General features: G+C 37.6%; 1 long non-coding RNA gene across 6 annotated transcripts in view; it reads right to left on the bottom strand.

The window, feature by feature from the left end:
* Positions 1-513: 513 nt before the first annotated feature.
* LOC123793671 (uncharacterized) overlaps positions 514-18,874 on the bottom strand; it is a 628,690-nt gene continuing 610,329 nt past the window's right edge. For all 6 annotated transcript variants that reach the window (XR_015723077.1, XR_015723075.1, XR_015723078.1 and 3 more), the window contains 2 exons: positions 16,610-16,667; positions 514-5,307 (listed from right to left, as the gene is read on the bottom strand). This is a non-coding gene — a long non-coding RNA (uncharacterized LOC123793671). The remainder of the gene's footprint in view (positions 5,308-16,609; positions 16,668-18,874) is intronic.

Below are 18,874 nucleotides of genomic sequence, written 5' to 3'. Positions count from 1 at the left end.
CATCGATTGCAAATATAATATTTTAAATACCCTACAATTTTGATTAAATATGAATTGAGTTTTTAAAAGTTCGTAAGTATATACTATAGCTGTCTATCCAGCAAGAAATAGTACTTTTTGGGGTTTATCAGCCATTTCAAGATACCACATTGTCATAAATTTTACTGGAATTAGCAATTTTCTTACTGCACCTTAATGGCCTGAGTGAATAGTTCTAGTGCATAAACAGTGTATTTCTATCACACTGTTAGAATTGAATTAAATATCAGAGGTAGAATACTTCCTCCAAAATGCAATTTTAACAGATTTTAACTGCAACATGTTTAATAAATCATTTTAATATACAATGGCAAAGTACTAAAATAAACATTTGGTAAGACAAACAATGCTTAGTAACTTAAACCACCCAGCAACACTGAGAGTAGTTTTTTTAAAATGCAATTTACAAAAAAAAAAAAAAAAAAAAAAAGAAAGAAAAGCAAAATCTCTTAGCTTGCACAGAGAAAGAAAGAAATTGTCTGAGCATGAAATCACACAATAGTATGAACATTATCTGGTACCACAGAGGAGAAGTCATTGGAGATAAAAAGACTGCACCATAGATCACTTAACAGTTCCCATCTCTGTGGCTCTGCTGCTTTTTCTGAATGGTTCCTGCCATAACTCAGTCACAGCGATGAGGCACATACATTCTCCTTGAGCCTTCACTATGCAGAAACTTATAAGTCATTCTGAATCATGATAGAAAAAGACAAGCTTTTGTCCAAAGAACCCCTGATTAACACCCCTAGCAATGGGGAAAAACAAAACAAAAACAAAAACAAAAACAAAACACCCAGCAAGAAGTTTTCGGTTTTTTGTTTTGTTTGGGGTTTTTAAGTAGGCTCTATACCCAACATGGGGCTTGACCTCAGGACCCCGAGATCAAATGCCCTATGGACTGAGCCAGCCAGGTGCCCCAGGAACCACTGGTTTTTAGATTTTTTTTCATAAGTATTACAAATACTAGCCGAGCCAATCTGTACATATGTTGAAATCTGTAATTATCAAACCAATCAAAACAAACAAAAATAATAGAAATAAGTTGCTGTGTGGAGTATAGAACTGACTCAGTTTTTTGGTTTTTTTATGTAATTTTTCCAGCTTTCACAGATCTAATTACAGGATCAGGGCTAAAGAGGTAAAGGTGTCCCCTGGACACTGAACCAGGTTCATAACTCACTACTTTGGAAGCACTGCACTTGCTACATTTCCTTAAGCATTTTAAAATGATGTTTAGGTATATTTTGGTACTTCTTCCCAAATGTCATACAGGAATATTGTGTTTTAAAATGATCAGAAAATTCTATAGCATAATTAGAGTTTTGGCATATTATTTCCAAGGGTAATGAAGTATTTCTAATCTCTCTCTCCAAGAGAAAAACTAAGGTTACAAACATAGCGTAAAACATACATTATTTCTCTACCTTACTGCTACGTTCTATAGACGTGGCTTTTAAGTATCTAATGATCTATCTATCTATCTATATATATGATATGTGTGTGTGTATTTTATTTTTATAGTGAGGCTGGGGTTCAAGAGTCATTATCTTTTGAGTTAGCAGTCATTATCTCTTGGTTGATTTATGCATGATTTTTATTTTCTTTATTGAGTTTATTTAAAGATTTTCCACAATGGACATATGTAATTAGAAAAACATTGGAAATAATACTGCAATAAAAACATTCATTTGCGAGGCGCCTGGGTGACACAGCGGTTAAGCGTCTGCCTTCGGCTCAGGGCGTGATCCCGGTGTTATGGGATCGAGCCCGCCATTGTGGGATCGAGCCCCACATCAGGCTCTTCCGCTATGAGCCTGCTTCTTCCTCTCCCACTCCCCCTGCTTGTGTTCCCTCTCTCGCTGGCTGTCTCTATCTCTGTCAAATAAATAAATAAATAAATCTTTAAAAAAAAAATATTCATTTGCCTAGCAATTACAGATTTTTAAATTTAGACTTTGTAAATATAGATTTGCATGTAGATGCTTCTTTTATTTTCCAGTTTTATTGAGGTATAATTGACATATAACACTGTATAAGTTCAAGATGTACCACTTCATGATTTGGTACATGTATATATTGTAAAATTATTACCAAAATAAGATCAGTTAACACAACCACCACCTCACATAATTACCATCTTTTTTGTTATTGTTGTGGGGAAAACATTTAAGATTTATTCTCTTAGCAACTTTCAAATACAAACAATAGTATTGTTAACTATAGTCGCTATGCTGTACCTTAGAGCTCCAGAATTTACTCATATTATAACTGGAATTTTATATTCCTTGACCAAGATCTCATTATCCCCACTTCCCAGACCTTGGCAACCAACATTCTACTGTCCTTTTCTATGAGTTCAGCTATTTTAGATTCCACGCATAAGTGAGAGCTTACAGTGTTTGTCTTTCTCTGTCTGACTTATTTCACCTAGCATAATGCCCTCAAGGTCTATTCATATTGTTTTAAATGGCAGGATCTCCTTTTTATGGCTGAATTACATTCTATTGTGGATGGATACACACACATACACACACACACAACATTTTTATTATCTACTTGATCGATTGATGAAGCTATGTTAGCTATTGTGAATAATTTGCAGTAAACAGAGTGCAAATATTTCTTTGAGAAAATGATTTCGTTTCCTTTGGATATATACACAGAAGCAGGGTTGCTGGATCATACGGCAGTACTATTTTTAGTTTTTTGAGGAACCTCCCTACTGTTTCCCATACTGACTGTACCAATTACATTCCCAATAACAATGATACACAAGGGTTCCCTTTCTCCATGCTCTTGCCAATACTTATCTCTCATCTTTTTGATAATGACATTTTTCCTTTAATTTCATTTTCACACAAAAATGAAACACACTCTGCAAATGGTTTTTCACAGCACATCATTACATATGGGCCCGTTCAGACTTGTTCTCAAAGTGCTGCTAACATTAAAGCCTGCCTAAGACGACGTCTGCTAATCCTGTAGTCAATGTACTTCTTTAAATGCAGTAGCATGCAGCCCTCAGAAGGGAAGGTCCAATGCCACTCTGTTCTCAAATTAGGTTAAATGGGATTGGGTCCATATTTACAGACTTGAAATGTGGAAATCCTGAGCAGATCAGATATACATCTGAGATGAGCTAATGGGGAGTCTTGGTCTCAATTTTTAAAAGGGAGGTCCAAATAGCAGCAGGCTGATTGCTCTCAACTTGAGATGTTTTCATTCTCTACAGCAGGAACTGATAATCGGAGTCAGGTGGTATCTCACTGTGGTTTTGGTTTGCAATTCCTGGATGATTAGTGATGTTGAGTATCTTTTCATGTACCTGTTGGCCACTTCTGTTTTCTTTGGAAAAATATCTATTCACATTCTTTGCCCATTTTTTTTTTTTTACTGGAATTTTTTTTTGCTACTGGGTGTATGAGTTCTTTATACTGTTATTAATTCCTTATCAGAAGTGTGGTTTGTAAATATTTTCTCTCATTCTTTAGACTGCCTTTTCATTTTGTTGATTCCTTTGCTGTGCAGAAACTTTTCAATGTAGTCCCATTTGTTTATTTTTGCTTTCATTGCTTGTTGTCTTTTGTTGTCTTATCGCAAAATCCTTGCTAAGACCAATGTCAAAGAGATGTCTGTTTTCTTCTAGGAGTTTTATGGTTTCAGGTCTTACATTTAAGTCCTTAATCCAGTCAGAGTTCATTATTGAGTGGTATAAGATAGTGGTCTAGTTTCATTTTTTTGCATATAAATATTTAGTTTAGCCAAAACCATTTATTCAGGAAACTATCCTTTTCCCAATGAGTATTCCTGGCTCCATTTTCAAAATTAGTTGATTATATATATGGAGGTTTATTTCTGAGCTCTTGATTCTCTTCCAGTGGGCTATATATGTCTGTTTTTACGCCAGTGCCATACTGTTTTTATTACTATAGCTTTGAAATATAGTTTGAAACTAGGAAGTATGATTCTGCAAGGTTTGTCCTTATGACTGCTTTGGCTATCCAGGGTCTTCAGTGGTTCCCATGAATTTAGTTATGTTTTTCTTTTTCTGTGAAAAATGCCACTGGGATTTTGATGGGGATTGCATTGAATCTGTAGGACGTCTGCATTTCGACTGCAGGGGCTAGCCATAGATGTGTTCTCAATGGTGGGTGCCAGCGGTGGAAGTCAGGGCTGAGTGATGAGCAAGTGTGCTGCTGCAGGGGCTAGCTGCCCACACATGCAGTGGTACAGACTTTTGACAGGAGTCAGGACATCTTTGGACACCCAAGCAGCAATCTGGACTCACATGGCATCAGGCGCGAGCCATGGCTATATGCGTGGCAGGGAGGCCAGTGATGGGAGCTGGGGCTGATGGTGTGCAGGTACACAGATGCAGGGGCCAGCTACAGGCCCTTGCAGCACACAGGCCAGTCACAGGCGTTAGAGCCAGATCTAGACTCACAAGCAGCTTAGGCCTTTGCTGTTGGTATGCACTCCTGCAGCTGCAGGGGCTTGCTGTGGGCACGTACATAGCAGTGGAGGCCAGGGAAAAGGACTGGGGCTCAGGGCGTACAGGTGCCTAGCTGCCGGGGCTAAGATGTGGGCTCAATAGTGTGCAGTCCAGTGACATGTGTCAGGGCTGGTTCCAGGCCTAAGGGCAGTGGTGGGGGCCTTGGCTGTCAGCGTGCGTTCACATGGTTGCAGGAACTCACTGTGGGCACACACTGAAGTGGAGGCTGGTGACATCTGGCAAACTGCAGGGGTACATAGTGGTGCAGGCCAGTGGCAGCAGCCGGGGTCAGATAGGGCCCACAAACATACAGCTGCTTCTTAAATATGGACACACCTTTCTTCTTTATGTAAAGCTAAACTTGCTTCAAAGTTGCTAAAATAATATTTTACAAAAATTTCATGAGGAAGGAAGATACAATATTCACAGCAGGCAATACTAACTGTAGAAGGGCACCACAAAGGGATGATGCAGTTTTGCCGAAGTGAAAAAACAGGCAAAACTAGAAGAAATTGGATTTTAAAGAATAAATACACCATATTTTCTAAATCTTACTCTGCCTAATGGCATTACATTACTTTTGGCTTTCTCTTTAGGACAGAAGGTACAGAAGGTACTATGCTGAAACAGGCTGGATATCCGGAAAAGTTTTTATACAGGTAAAGCCATCTGGTTGTTAATTTACCTTGAAATTTCTGTGAGGTGCTGAGGGCAAAGCAGCAGATGTCATCAATGAACTGTGTAGAGGCAATAATCAAATCATCTCCTCCTGCCTTAACATATGAAACAAAGGAAGAGAACGGCATAAACACAGGGAGAGGAATTTAAATGTCCTCACAAGTTTAATCCAAAAACGAAGGATATTATTTGGTTGAACTTCAGATTTGCATTTACTTCTACAAGATTCACTAAAATTGGGAAATGTCTACTGAATGGGAATGAATGAATTATATAGATTTCTTTTGGGATATAGAGTCTTATATGTATTCACATCCACCATGGTCCACCCAATGAGGACATTATTATTAATAATGTCATATATTAATAATGACAAATAATGGAATATTTTCTTTTAAAGCACTGGTTCTTAACGGAAGATGACTTTGCCCCCAAGGGGACATTTGTCAGGGAACACTCACCAAAAATGGAGACATTATAGGGACGCCTGGGTGGCTCAGTTGGTTAAGCACCCAACTCTTGGTTTCAGCTCAGGTCGTGATCTCAGAGTCATGAGATTGAGCTCTGCATGGAGCTCTGTGCTCAGCAGGCAGTCTGCTAGAGATTCTCTCCCCTTCCCTCTGCCCCGCCCCCTTCCCTAAAATAAATATTTTTAAAATGGAGACATTTTTGGTCGTCACAACCGAGGGGTGCTGCTGACATCTAATAGACAGAGGACAGAGATGCTCCTAAACATTCTATAATGCACAGGACATCCTCCCACAATTAAGAATTTCCTGGTGCAACATGCTAATAGTTCCAAGACTGAGGAATCCTATTTTAACAAAAATATTGCATTTTAATTGTTTTTAAATCTAATGTAACTATAACACAATCCAAAATTTTTGATTTATAAGAATTAGAAAGATTGAAATTATAAAAAAATATTTTTAATCTTTTTGCAGAATTCCTTCTATAGAAACCAATGGGTTAAAAAAATGGTGATCAAGCCTATATTACACAGTGATGCTTTAGACACTTATAAGTCATTGTGATATATTTTTGCACTTTCAATATGTTTGAATGCCTTTTAAAATATTTTACCAACAAATTCATATATATGCATACATATATAAGTATGATTTAGTAGTAAAGAGAAACCTGGGCCCTTAAGAGGAATTGGACCCTCAGAGTGCCTAAAAGAGGCAAAAACTTTTTAGACCACATAAAATGCACAGAGATATAAACATACAAGGAGTGAGGATGAGGCATCTGTACTCCTTAGGGAAAGTTAGGCGAAAGTTAACCTTCTAAAGTTAACAATATGGGGAAATCTGAGATAGGGGATTTAGGCTTTGGGTTATCAGATTTCAATCTATCACTTACCTATCTATCCCGGATCATAAATATTCAGTGAAAACTTTTAAATAATGGCAAAAATGTTGTCATTGTATCTTCTGCATGATGATTAATTTCCATGAATAATATCTGGAATCATAGGGTCTAAAGGATTGATTTCAGAGCTGGCTGCTTCCATTCTTCTCCTACTTTTGCTTCACTGACTTCTAACTATACCTGTCTGATTGCTATCAGTCCTCTTAATTATTTGCTAAGAATCAAAGAATATCCTGAAGAATTACTTATTTTTTTCCTTACAAAGATAACTTCCTTGTGACAGAGAAGCTATGTTTGGAAGTACTATACGTACATCAGCAGAGAGAATGTATTAAGGACTATGGGATATCAGGCATTTGAAACATTGCTATGAAATATTTTGCCAATCTATAAATTTTCAGGAGGTTTTCAAAAATGAAATACCACCTTCTTATAAAACCTGCTTGAATTAATTATACAGATGCCAATAAACACCGTACGAGCCATTTGTCTTTTATTATACATAATGCTAAGACAGGGATATTTAGTACTAGTCACACTTGATTAAAATCATTTTTCAATTAAAAACGTATTGTCTTAAAACAATAGGAAGCTTTTGTGGCATCAATTTTGAAAAATGTGGTTAAGAACATTTATCACAGGAGAGTTGTTTCTGGACATGGTCTAGATCAAGCAAGAGTGAATGCAGGAGTTTGCTTTTGGTAACTGGGGAATAAAAGACAGCAGAATCTCTGTATTGTAGTCTCCTACATACCCCTTTTGTTACTTTGCATTTCATGCGTGTGCTTTTAACATCAGATGACCTAAATATTTTCAAGAGCTATTTATCGAGTGAGGTGGTTGGGATCTAAACATTTCAGCAAGTTGTCATACTGGAAAAGAACATAGAATTTTAATTTAAATGTAGAATGTTATGGTGGAAATGTTTCTAGTTTAAACGTATGTGCATCTTTGCTTATGATTTAATAAACCCCTCAAAAAGTGCTCGGGTTTTGTGTTCCCTTCGTTGTCAAACAGGCTGCGGTGTTTCTTGAGGACTGGGAAATCAAGTGGTAGAGGTCAGAGCATGTTTAAAGCTGCAAATTCAGACACTTCGGGAATTAAAAGGAAGCCTCCCTAGGGTGAAGTCCCCCCCTCCCCCAGGTAAACAGCCTTCCTTTTCCAACTGCGGGGACTCACAGCCATTTATCCCACCTGCTCAGTCCCTCTGCATCCAAAGGGCTCAGTGATATCAGAGGGATCCCAGCTCCTCTCTAATGATCACATGTTATCAAATATATCAAAGAAATTAATGTGTATAACAGAAGGAGTGTGGATAATAGATACCCTAGAGAGAGTATGGATCAGGAAAGACAGACTCAAAGACACAGGAACTAAGTAACATGGAGTATTTGGGTAAGGTGATCAGAGTGAGATGATTTGAGTTTAAGCCTTCAGGACACTTGGACAGGGAAGAAAGAAAACTTATAGCTCATGCTGTGAGCTATAAATTAGCCTTAAGTGGACTTGGGGAGATGAAAGTACATATTTTACTTCTAGACTGTGTATAGTGTTTCACTGAATTCAATACTGCAGTAAGATTAAAACATAGGAATTATAGAATTAATTCAAGTACATTTATATCTACTTAATTATTTAGATTCGAAAAAGTAGATAGGACCTTGCATTCAAATTGCCATTTTAGCCAGAAGTCTATTGCTTCTATATTTCTAAAGTAACACAGAAAGGCTATAGCTACCAAATTTATTAGAAAAAATATTTGGAGTTCTAAGTCAACTAAATAGCTTCCTGAATATCCCACTTTTCTGCATATGTAGGAATACCCTATTTTTTTCTGCTGGTAAATAAAGCTCATGGCTCTTATTTACTGTTAAGATCCAAATAAATATAATGCTATGATATACAATTCCCAGGAAAGATGGATGGTTGTGGGAAAAATATGCTATTGATTTCATTTTTTGCCTTTCTGAATTTGGAGTGTATTTTTTCTTTGTTTCTTCTATAGGCTCAACGTCCACTAACTATCAATCTAAGAGGTTTTTATTAGCTGGGTTTGGGCTTCATGAAGAAGAGTTGTCCCCAAGAACCTGTAACATGATGTACAAAACATATGGCTTACAACAAATATGTTCCCAAAGACACCCACATCCTATGTTAAATCAGAATGCTAATGTTTTTTGAGCAACAACCAGAATTTCTAAGTGTGGGGTTCCAGTCTGCTTTTTTGTCAAGTCAAGAGCTGCTATTTGCAAAATAAAAATAAGCGTTGTTAACAAAGATCAACTGGAAATTGCTATGGATTGAATTGTGACCCCCAAAATTACTATGTTGAAACTAATATGACTGTATTTGGAGATAGGGCCTTCTGAGAATAATTAAGGCTAAATGAGGTCTTAAGAGTAGAACCCTGATCCAATAGGATTAGTGCCCTTATAAGAAGACAGATTCTCTCTCTTTACACACACACACACACACACACACGCACACATACACACACTCACAATGAGAAAAGACCATGTGAGAACACAGAGAGAAGGCAGAAGTCTACAAGCTAGGAAGAAAGTTCCACCAGAAACCAAATGGGCCAGGAGTTCAGTCTCGGACTCCCCAGCGTTCAGCACTGTAAGCCAATATATTGCTGTTAAGCTACTGGTCTACGGTATTTTGTTATGGCAGCCTGAGCAGACTAATACAAATCTTGGTCCCAAGAAGGTGGGGGGGAGGGGATCCTATAATAAACACCCAAAAATGTAAAATAGACTTTGGATCTGGGTGATAGATACAGGGTAAAAGAGTTTTGTTTTGTTTTTTAAGATTTTTTTATTTATTTGAGAGAGAAAAGCATGGGAGAGAGAGAGCACGAGTGGGGGACAAAGGAGAGGGAGAAGCAGGCTCCCCGCTGAGCAGGGAGCCCAATGCCAGGACCCTGGGATCATGACCTGAGCCAAAGGCAGATGCTTAACTGAGTGAGCCACCTAGGCGCCCCAAGGTTAAAGAGTTTTGAAGTGAATGTTAGAAATATGAATGTTACAGGTGATTCTGATGAGAGTTCGGAAAGAAAAAGGAGAGCTGGAGAGAAAGCTTCCATCTTCCTAGAGAATATATAAATAATCATGAGCAGAATATTAGTAGAAATATGGACATTAAGGGCCATTCTAGTAAGATCTCAGATGGAAATGACAAACATGTTATTGGAAATTGAAGGAAAGGTGAGTCTTATTATAAAGTGGCAAAGAACTTGGCTGAATTATGTTGTAGTGTTTGGTGGAAGGTAGTACCTGTAAGTGATGAAACTATATATTTACCTGAGGAGATTTCTAAGCAAAAGTGCTGAAGGAGAAGCCTGGTTCCTTCTGGTGGCTAACAATAACATATGAGAGGAGAGAAATGAATTATAGAAAAATTGTTAAGCAAAAAGGAACCAGAACTTGGAAATTTGAAAATTTACCAGCCTATCCATATGGCAGAAAGTGAGAAGCTTGTTCTGAAGAGAACACTAAGGGTATAGCTGAAAAACCACTTAATGAAGAGATTGTGGGTCTGACCCAGGGACTTAATTGCCCATCTCAGCAGCAGCCAGGAATAGAGATGGAATTATACCAGCAGATACACTAACATTTTGAACTAAATGAGGTGGGATAGATGGGAGGAAGAGTCAAAGAAAGAAGGATGACTTCTTAGATCCTACAGGCATGGACCATAGAGTTAACTCAGCTGCAAACATGCACTATTCTTCAAGAAAAGGAAAGAATGTTCCTGAAGGTAATTTGCAGACCCTCAGAGCTGCCTCATTAGTTTTAAAGGGTGGCGGCACTCACTGCTTCTATTTTAACAGGTCAAAGCCCTCTGGTCAAAGGATTGGGGGAGTGCTATCCTGTGGAGCCTCATGTGGCAAAGCTTTGGTGCTATAATTCCCACCCAGCAGAGCCATGGAGGTGGGACTGCTGATCTAGTAAGTCCAGAAGGCAAGGCTAGCATCCCAATGATGCTGAAAGGTGGACATCAAGCCAAAGAGGATTATTCTAGAAATTAAAATCTCATGAAATTTGCCTGCTAGGTTTGGACTTGGTTGGGATCAGTCATCTTCTCCTTTCCTCTTTTGGAATGGGTATGTCTCCCCTATGGCATTCCCATCATTGTATTTTGGAAGCACATGGCTTGTCTGGTTTCACAAGTTCACAGTTGGGGAGGAATTTTTCTTTAGGGTGAATCGTACCTTGAGTATCATGCAAACTGATTTGGTAATATCTAGATGAGCCTTTGGACTTAAGGATTGAAGTTGGGATGAGTTAAGATTTGGAGAATCAAAAAATAAGCAAATAAGATTTGGGGGATCGTTGGGATAGAAAGAATGCATTTTATGTGGGAAGGGCATAAAGAGAACTAAGCAAGAATGCTTCAGTCTAGCAAACCAGGATGAGAGCTCTCACTAGGAGAGGTAACTTGCTACCACATTGGCTTATAACTTGTTCTTGGACTTCTCGGTCTCTAGAACTCTGAGAAAATAAACTTCTGTTGTGTAGGCCAACCAGTCAATGGTATTTTGTTATGGTAGTCCAAACTACTAATAAAGAAACGTACAAGAGCCACCGCCACTTTCAAGATTGAATATTGAAAAAAAAAATTAACTATGTAGCTAAAGGAAAAAATTAGAAAAATAATTAATATACACCACTTAAAGATATAAAAGCAAGGTAAGTCAGAGTGATAAAAATTTGCATGATTTGTACTTCTAAATCTTTTCTTTCATAGGTCATGTTTTCAGTGTGTTGTATCTAAAAATTCATTGCCAAATCCTAGATCATCTAAATTCCCCGTGTTTTCCTCTAAAAATTTAGAGTTTTGAGTTTTACACTCAGGTCAATGATCCATTTTCAGTTCATTTTTGTTAAATGTATAACATCTGTATCTAGATGCATTTTTTTGGGGGGGTGCCAAATTATTCTAGTACCATTTGTTGAAAAGATCTTTTCTCCACTGAATTGCCTTTACTCCCTTATCAAAGATCAGTTGGGTGCCTGGATGGCCCAGTTAGTTAAGTGTCCAACTCTTGATTTTGGGCTTAGATCATGATATCAGGGGCATGGGACCAAGTCCTGCACTGGGGCTCTGTGCCCAGTGCCGAGTCTGCTTGTCCCTCTGCCTCTGCTCCTCCCCCCACTCATGCTCTCTCTCTCAAATAAATAAATAAAATCTTTTTTTAAAAAAAGATGAGTTGACTATTTTTATTATTTGCATTCCTCAAATTTACCATAATATTTACATTCCTCAAATTTACTATAATTATGATTAAAATTAACAAGAATAAAATACAATAGCCAAACATAATATGTGAAATTTTTGCAGGAATAGCTGAATTTATAAAGAGAGTGGTTAATTTCTTCTCACCTCATTTTCTTATTTACTTTTCTTCTATTCTCAAGTCCCTTATATCTGAAGGATTATCAAATAAACTGCTGCTGCAAGAAAATAGAAATAATTCCTGGGGAAATTATTTGTCACTTTTTCTCATAGAACTTTTCAAAATCAAAATCTGTTTTCCAGCAAAATAAATATGTTAATGTATAAGCTCAAATATATCATTCATCTACTGAGGAAGAATCACAGATGTTAATGAATACAACAAATTAGAGGCCTTGGGAGTGGAAAAATACGTAATAAAAGTGACAAATAATTGACTCCAAAAGGTAGCTAAAACCAAATGTATTAAAAATAATTTGAAGATTTAATATAATGGATTTTTCCTTCCACTTAACCACCAAAGAGATGTGTATTTCATTAAAATGCATTTTAAAAGTGTCGTATTTCCAAAGGATTTATTCTACTTTAACCTTTATAAATCCCATTGTAACCATGGCTACTTATTTTATAATTGCTATTTTTCCCTTATACTGCATATTCTATTTTGTAAATGGTTAATAATTATCAATCTATATAATCCCTAGCAAAATAAGTATAATAATTTTAAAGACAAAGGGAGAGAAGATTTAAATGGGGACAAAGGGTAAGGCATACTTGGTAGTCCAGGTTTTCTCATTTCTTATATACTATATAAAGTATATTGTTAATATTCTATACAATTGTTGTATGTCATTAACTAATATTAACATGAAATTATTGTGACCAAAGTTATTCGTAGCTGTTTTTCCTAATGGAAATACTGCACCATGCACTTCCACACTGAGAGAGAGGTGTTATGATTTGGTAAGAAATGTTTTATTCTGAAGTGCTATCTAAAACTTGATAGCTGGGGTGCCTGGGTGGCTCAGTCGGTTAAGTGTCTGCCTTCAGCTCAGGTCATGATCTCAGGGTCCTGGGATCAAGCCCCGGTCAGGCTCCCTGCTCAGTGGGGAGTCTGCTGTCCCTCTTCCTCTGCTTGCTGCTCCCCCTGCTTGTGCTTGCTGTCTCTTTCTCTCAAATTAAAAAAAAAAAAAAATCTTAAAAAAATAAAATTAAAAATAAAAACTTGATAGCTGTTAACATCTAGATGGGTGCTTATAAAAACTATGTAAACTCCATTATAAGTCTCCCAGAATCTTCCCAAAATGAGAGTGACCAGGACCAAAAGGAGAAAAAGAGAGTAATTGTAATACCTCCAAAACGTGGTCATAGTTACAACAACCACTTACTGAGCATTCACTCAATGAGGCAGACATTTTACATTTGTAACGTATTTCCAGAGCATTCTGTGAGAGGAATTAAGGAAAGCAATGATGGGTCAGAAAAAAATATGTACCATAATAACAGTCACAAAACCTTGTTAACTTCTGCCTCCCACTGACTGTGGAGATTCAAGACTACCACTGCCACTGCCATCCCTGCCCCCTCAAATGGAAACACTACAATAAATTTCTAGAAACCTAAGTAATTTTTTTCAGATGTCTTATGCAGTTTGCCGATGGCATCCAGAGTTAACTTTTTTTTTTTTTTTTAAGATTTTATTTATTTGACAAAGATAGAGACAGCCAGCAAGAGAGGGAACACAAGCAGGGGGAGTGGGAGAGGAAGAAGCAGGCTCATAGCAGAGGAGCCTGATGTGGGGCTCGATCCCAGAACGCCGGGATCACGCCCTGAGCCGAAGGCAGACGCTTAACCGCTGTGCCACCCAGGCGCCCCCAGAGTTAACTTTTTCTTTGACTTGTTTTAATAATGTCTCATTACTCTGATAAAAGTGACGGTAGGCATTGGGTGCCTAATAAAGAGGCTGTCTTTCTCATGGCCACCACAAGTATTGTCACTATCCATATGCTGTGTGCTCATATTCCTGTTGATCTTCCTGATCTCCCCATTTGGGAGCACTGATTTCTATTCTGTTGTTCCTTTGCTTCTTGATTTTAAATACCTCTCTTTCTTGATATGCGTCCTAACTGGTCTCAAGTATCCCTAATTTAGAAATCTAGTCTGACTTCTGTGGGATTGACCCTGACACTCTTCACTCCTGCTTCCCTTCCTAATAATAACCTAGACCACTAACCTAGATCTTTGGTGTGTAAAATTGGAGGAAAATGTGTTGAATTAAAATAGAGAAGTTTATTCTTTGAAAGTTAAGTAAATGAAATTTTTTTGTTTGAAAAGAGATTTTGTAGAAGAAAAGGCATAATTACATACTCACTGTGACCATGGCTATGGTATGGTTGTTTTGCTGCACTGTTTTGAGTTGAAAATTGAATTCATTCTCAGAAACTGAGCTTCCTATATTTAAATATAGTAAGACTAAGATCAAATTGATGCCAAAGCCGAGCATCATTGGTTTATCTGGGAGGGAAGACAACGTTACTGGACACAGAAGATAAGTGTGACTGAAACGGAATCCTTACAGGTTAGAAATACTGTATCAGACCGAGCATGTCCAGAGCATAGCTGCACAAAATCTAATGAGTAGAAATGTGTCTTGCGGAAACTGAGCCTACTTAGGAAAGTCAAGCCTAGGAATAGTACCAAGAGACTATATACCAGGAATAGACAAACTTAAAGGAGAGAATAAGTAAATAAAACAAGTAAAAGGACAAAGGTAAGGGTTTACAATTCAAGGTACGTGATAGGTAATTATTCCTCTCCTTAAAATTTCTTTGGAACAACAGAAGGGATATAAAAATACAAACACATCCATAGCCATGACAGAGAACTGAGATGAGAGTCATTAGCAGGTGTGACACTGAAGAATTTCTAGAAATAGAAGGTAGATATAAGAAAATTAAGAAACCTATTAGATATAAGATATAATAAACCTATTAGAAATTAGGAACTCAAAACCACTTCATGATCAGAAGCACTTTCTAAAAAGTGATGTATCAAAGAAAAACCTTAGAATAGCCCCAGGAACAGAGTAATCGGGATACAAAAATAAAAGCAGAATTTGGATTCTGCTATCGTCTGGAAATCTGTTGCATTTCTATACACCAATAACGAAGCAGCAGAAAGATATATTAAGGAATCAATCCATTTACAATTGCACCAAAAACCATAAGATACCTAGGAATACATCTACCCAGAGAGGTAAAAGACCCGTACTCTGAAAAATATAAAATACTGATGAAAGACATTAAAGACCACACAAATAAATGAAAAGACATTCCATGCCCATGGATTGCAAGAACAAATATTGTTAAAATGTCTATATACCCAAAGCAATCTACATATTTAATGCAATCCCTATGAAAATACCAACAGCATTTTCACAGAGCTAGAACAAACAAACCTAAAATATTAATGGAACCACAGAAGCCCCTGTATGGCCAAAGCAATCTTAAAAAAGAAAAACAAAGCTGGAGGAATCACAATTACAGACTTCAAGTTATATTACAAAGCTGTAGTCATTGAAGCAGTATGGTACTGGCACAAAAATAGACACATAGATCAATGGAACAGAAGAGAAAACCCAGACATGAGCCCACAATTATATGGTCAATTAATATTTGCAAGTGACAAATCTGATAAAGGATTAGTATTCAAAATACATTAAGAACTTTTAAAACTCAACATCCAAAAAAACTGAATAATCCAATTAAGAAATGGGCAGGGGATATGAATACATGTCCAAAGAAGACATACAGATGGCCAACAGACACATGAAAAGATGCTCAACATTACTTATCACCAGGGAAATCCAATTCAAAACAACAAAGAGATATCACCTTGTCAGAATGGCTCAAATCAACAACACAACAACAGGTGTTGGTGAGGATGTGGAGAGAGGGGAACGCTCTAGCACTGTTGTGGGGAATGCAAACTGGTGTGTCCACTCTGGAAAACAGTATGGAGGTTCCTCAAAAAGTTAAAAATAGAACTACCCTAAGATCCAGCAATTGCACTACTAGGTGTTTACCCAAAGAATACAAAAATACTAATTCAAACGAATACATGCACCCTGATGTTTAGAGCAGCATTATCGACAATAGCCAAATTATGAATACAGCCCAAGTGTCCACCAACTGATGAATGTGAATGGATAAAGAGATGGCATATGTACACATATGTGTACATACATAAGCGTTATGTACATATGTATGCACACACACACACACACACACTGGAATATTACTCAGCTGTAAAAAAGAATGAAATCTTGCCATTTGCAACAACATGGATGGAGCTAGAGGGTATTATGCTAAGCAAAATAATAAGTCAGAGAAAAACAAATACCATATGATTTTACTCCTATGTGGAATTTAGGAAACAAAAAAAAAATGAGGGGCGCCTGGGTAGCGTAGTCGTTAAGCGTCTGCCTTCGGCTCAGGGTGTGATCCCGGCGTTCTGGGATCGAGTCCCACATCAGGCTACTCCACTGGGAGCCTGCTTCTTCCTCGCCCACTCCCCTGCTGTGTTCCCTCTCTCGCTGGCGCTCTCTCTGTCATATAAATAAATAAAATCTTTAAAAAAAATGAGCAAAGGGAAAAAAGAGATTGAGAGAGGGAAACCAAGCAACAGACTCTTAACTATAGAGAACAAATTGATGGTTGCCTGGGGGGGTGTGGGTGGTGGGGATGCGTCGGGTGGGTGATGGGGATTGAGGAGTGCACTTACCATGATGAGCACTGGGTATTGGGTGGAGGTGATGAATCACTATACTGTGTACCTGAAACTGATATTGCACAATATATTAATTAACTGAAATTCAAATCAACTTAAAAAAAAAAGATTTTGGATTTTGTCATGAGGATACCAATGAAAGAAGTGCAAATCAGTTACACCAGATCCCAGTATTGCTGCCAAGAGCTGTTGCCTTTGGGTAGTAAAGTGGCAGTTTGATACAGGAGTCTGCTAAACAAGTTACTGAGGCAGGGCATAAAATCAGGCAGTGGTCCAGACAAATTATGCACACAGAGGAGTACGTGCAGCCCCACACCCAGAAAGCAAACTTTTCTCAACATTCTAAAGAAAACTGACAATCCAAAAATCACATACAACCCTCATCCTGTCCAATCATCAGGATGAAAATTTCTATGATCATAATCTGAATACATTACTGTAGGGAGAAACTGTAATTATGCTGATGACTTCTACTCCAGCTGTCAACGCTTTCCCTTCTAGACCCTCACTGATAAATACGAGCAGACACCAAGAATCTGAAATATATAAGGAAACCGGTGGATACAATGCACATATCTGTTTGAACAAACAGAACAACACTTGCAAAAACACAGTTAAAACAGGAAATAAAACATAATAAAAAATAATTAGTAATTTCACCAACCTATTGAGCCTGATGATGCTACATACACCGAAAGGATATGAAATAGTTATTTACACAACTGTACTTTCTAGGGAAAGCAAGGCAGGTGAAGGCTGGCATGAGTGGCTGGCAAGAGCAAACTGGTGGTTTTGGTTGTGCTGTGGCTAGGATGTGGGGCCTGGATGAGGATTCAACTTCATGCAAGCACCAAGGGGTGGGGGAAGGAGGTTTTCTTATTGGCTTGCTCACATGTAGGTTAAAGGGGAAAGGAGATGGCTTGAAAGCTGTTTAGGGTTAAAACACGAAAAATGGAGTCTTTCTCTTACAAAAAACTTCAAATTTGAAGAAGATACTTGCATAAACTGACAATGACTTATAATTTAGAGTATCCGATAATTCCTATAAATTATTTAAAAAAGATAAATTACCAACAGAACAATAGGAAAAATATAGGAACTAGTATTTTGCAGAAAAGGTAGCTTGAAAAGTTTATAAACATATGAAAAGATAAAGAAGCTCAGTTATCATCAGGGAAATGTAAAATAAAATCATAATGTTACCTTTATAAGCACCTTACTGGCAAAAACTTAAGATAAACATGACTAAGAGAGGAAAGGAAAGTCCTTTACACTGATGTCCAGAATAAAAGATAGTAATATCTTCTTTGGAAAACAATTTGTCTTTACCCACTAAAAATAAACATATTCACATCTTACAATCAATTTCACTCCTAGTTATAGAAGATTGTCAGCCTTTTTGGCACATTAGACCAATCTGAGAAGGTTTCTAAAGCCTATTCTTGGGGCACCTGGGTGGCTCAGTTGGTGGGGCATCTGCCTTCCACTTGGGTCATGATCTCGAGGTCCTGGGATCAGAGCCCCATTTCAGGCTCCCTGCTCAGTGGGGAGTCTGTTTCTCCCTCTCCCTCTGCCCCTCCCTCCGGCCTGTGTTCTCTTTCTCTCTCAAGTAAATAAATAAAATCTTAAAAAAAAAAAAATCCTATTCTCTTCAACAAACCCCAGACCAATTAATTCAGAATCTTTGGGGATGAAACCCAGATATCAGTATTATATTTAAAAGGCTCTTTAGGTCACTTCATTATATAGCCAGGGTTGAGAACCATTGTCTTAAAGAAACTCTTGTACACACGCACCATAACATAGGAGCAGGAATTTTCCTTGCAACATTTTTTTTTATTATAAGAGAACTGGAGGAATAAAAACAAACAAAAACTAAAGCTCATCAACAGTAGAACAGAGTGACAAACCGAACTTATCTCACTGAGTCTCCATTTATTCTAGCTCTCCTAAAGACTCGTATACCCACCTAAAATATCATGTTGTTAATATCTATTTCAATCCATGTCCTGGGGCAAAATCAGAATCATTCATGGTATGTCATTATATTTAAGCTCTCTTCTACACTTAAATTTAGAAACTAAAGTATGGACCCACCTGAGACAGGCTTGGGAACATGAAGGAATCTAGTTGCCTGTGAGCAAAAGCAGCTATACTGAGTATGATTATGTTATTAAGGGTTTAACCAGTGAAACAGAAGGAGTAGAAGATATGTATATTAAGAGGTTGAGATTTATTGCAAGGAATTAGGCTACGTAA

The sequence above is a fragment of the Ursus americanus genome, chromosome 35 (assembly GCF_024610735.1).
Source record: "Ursus americanus isolate L20-20 chromosome 35, mUrsAme1.1.p, whole genome shotgun sequence".
Lineage (NCBI taxonomy): Eukaryota > Metazoa > Chordata > Mammalia > Carnivora > Ursidae > Ursus > Ursus americanus.
Note: the sequence above shows the minus strand (reverse complement) of the source record. Positions and strands in the feature narration are given on the sequence as shown.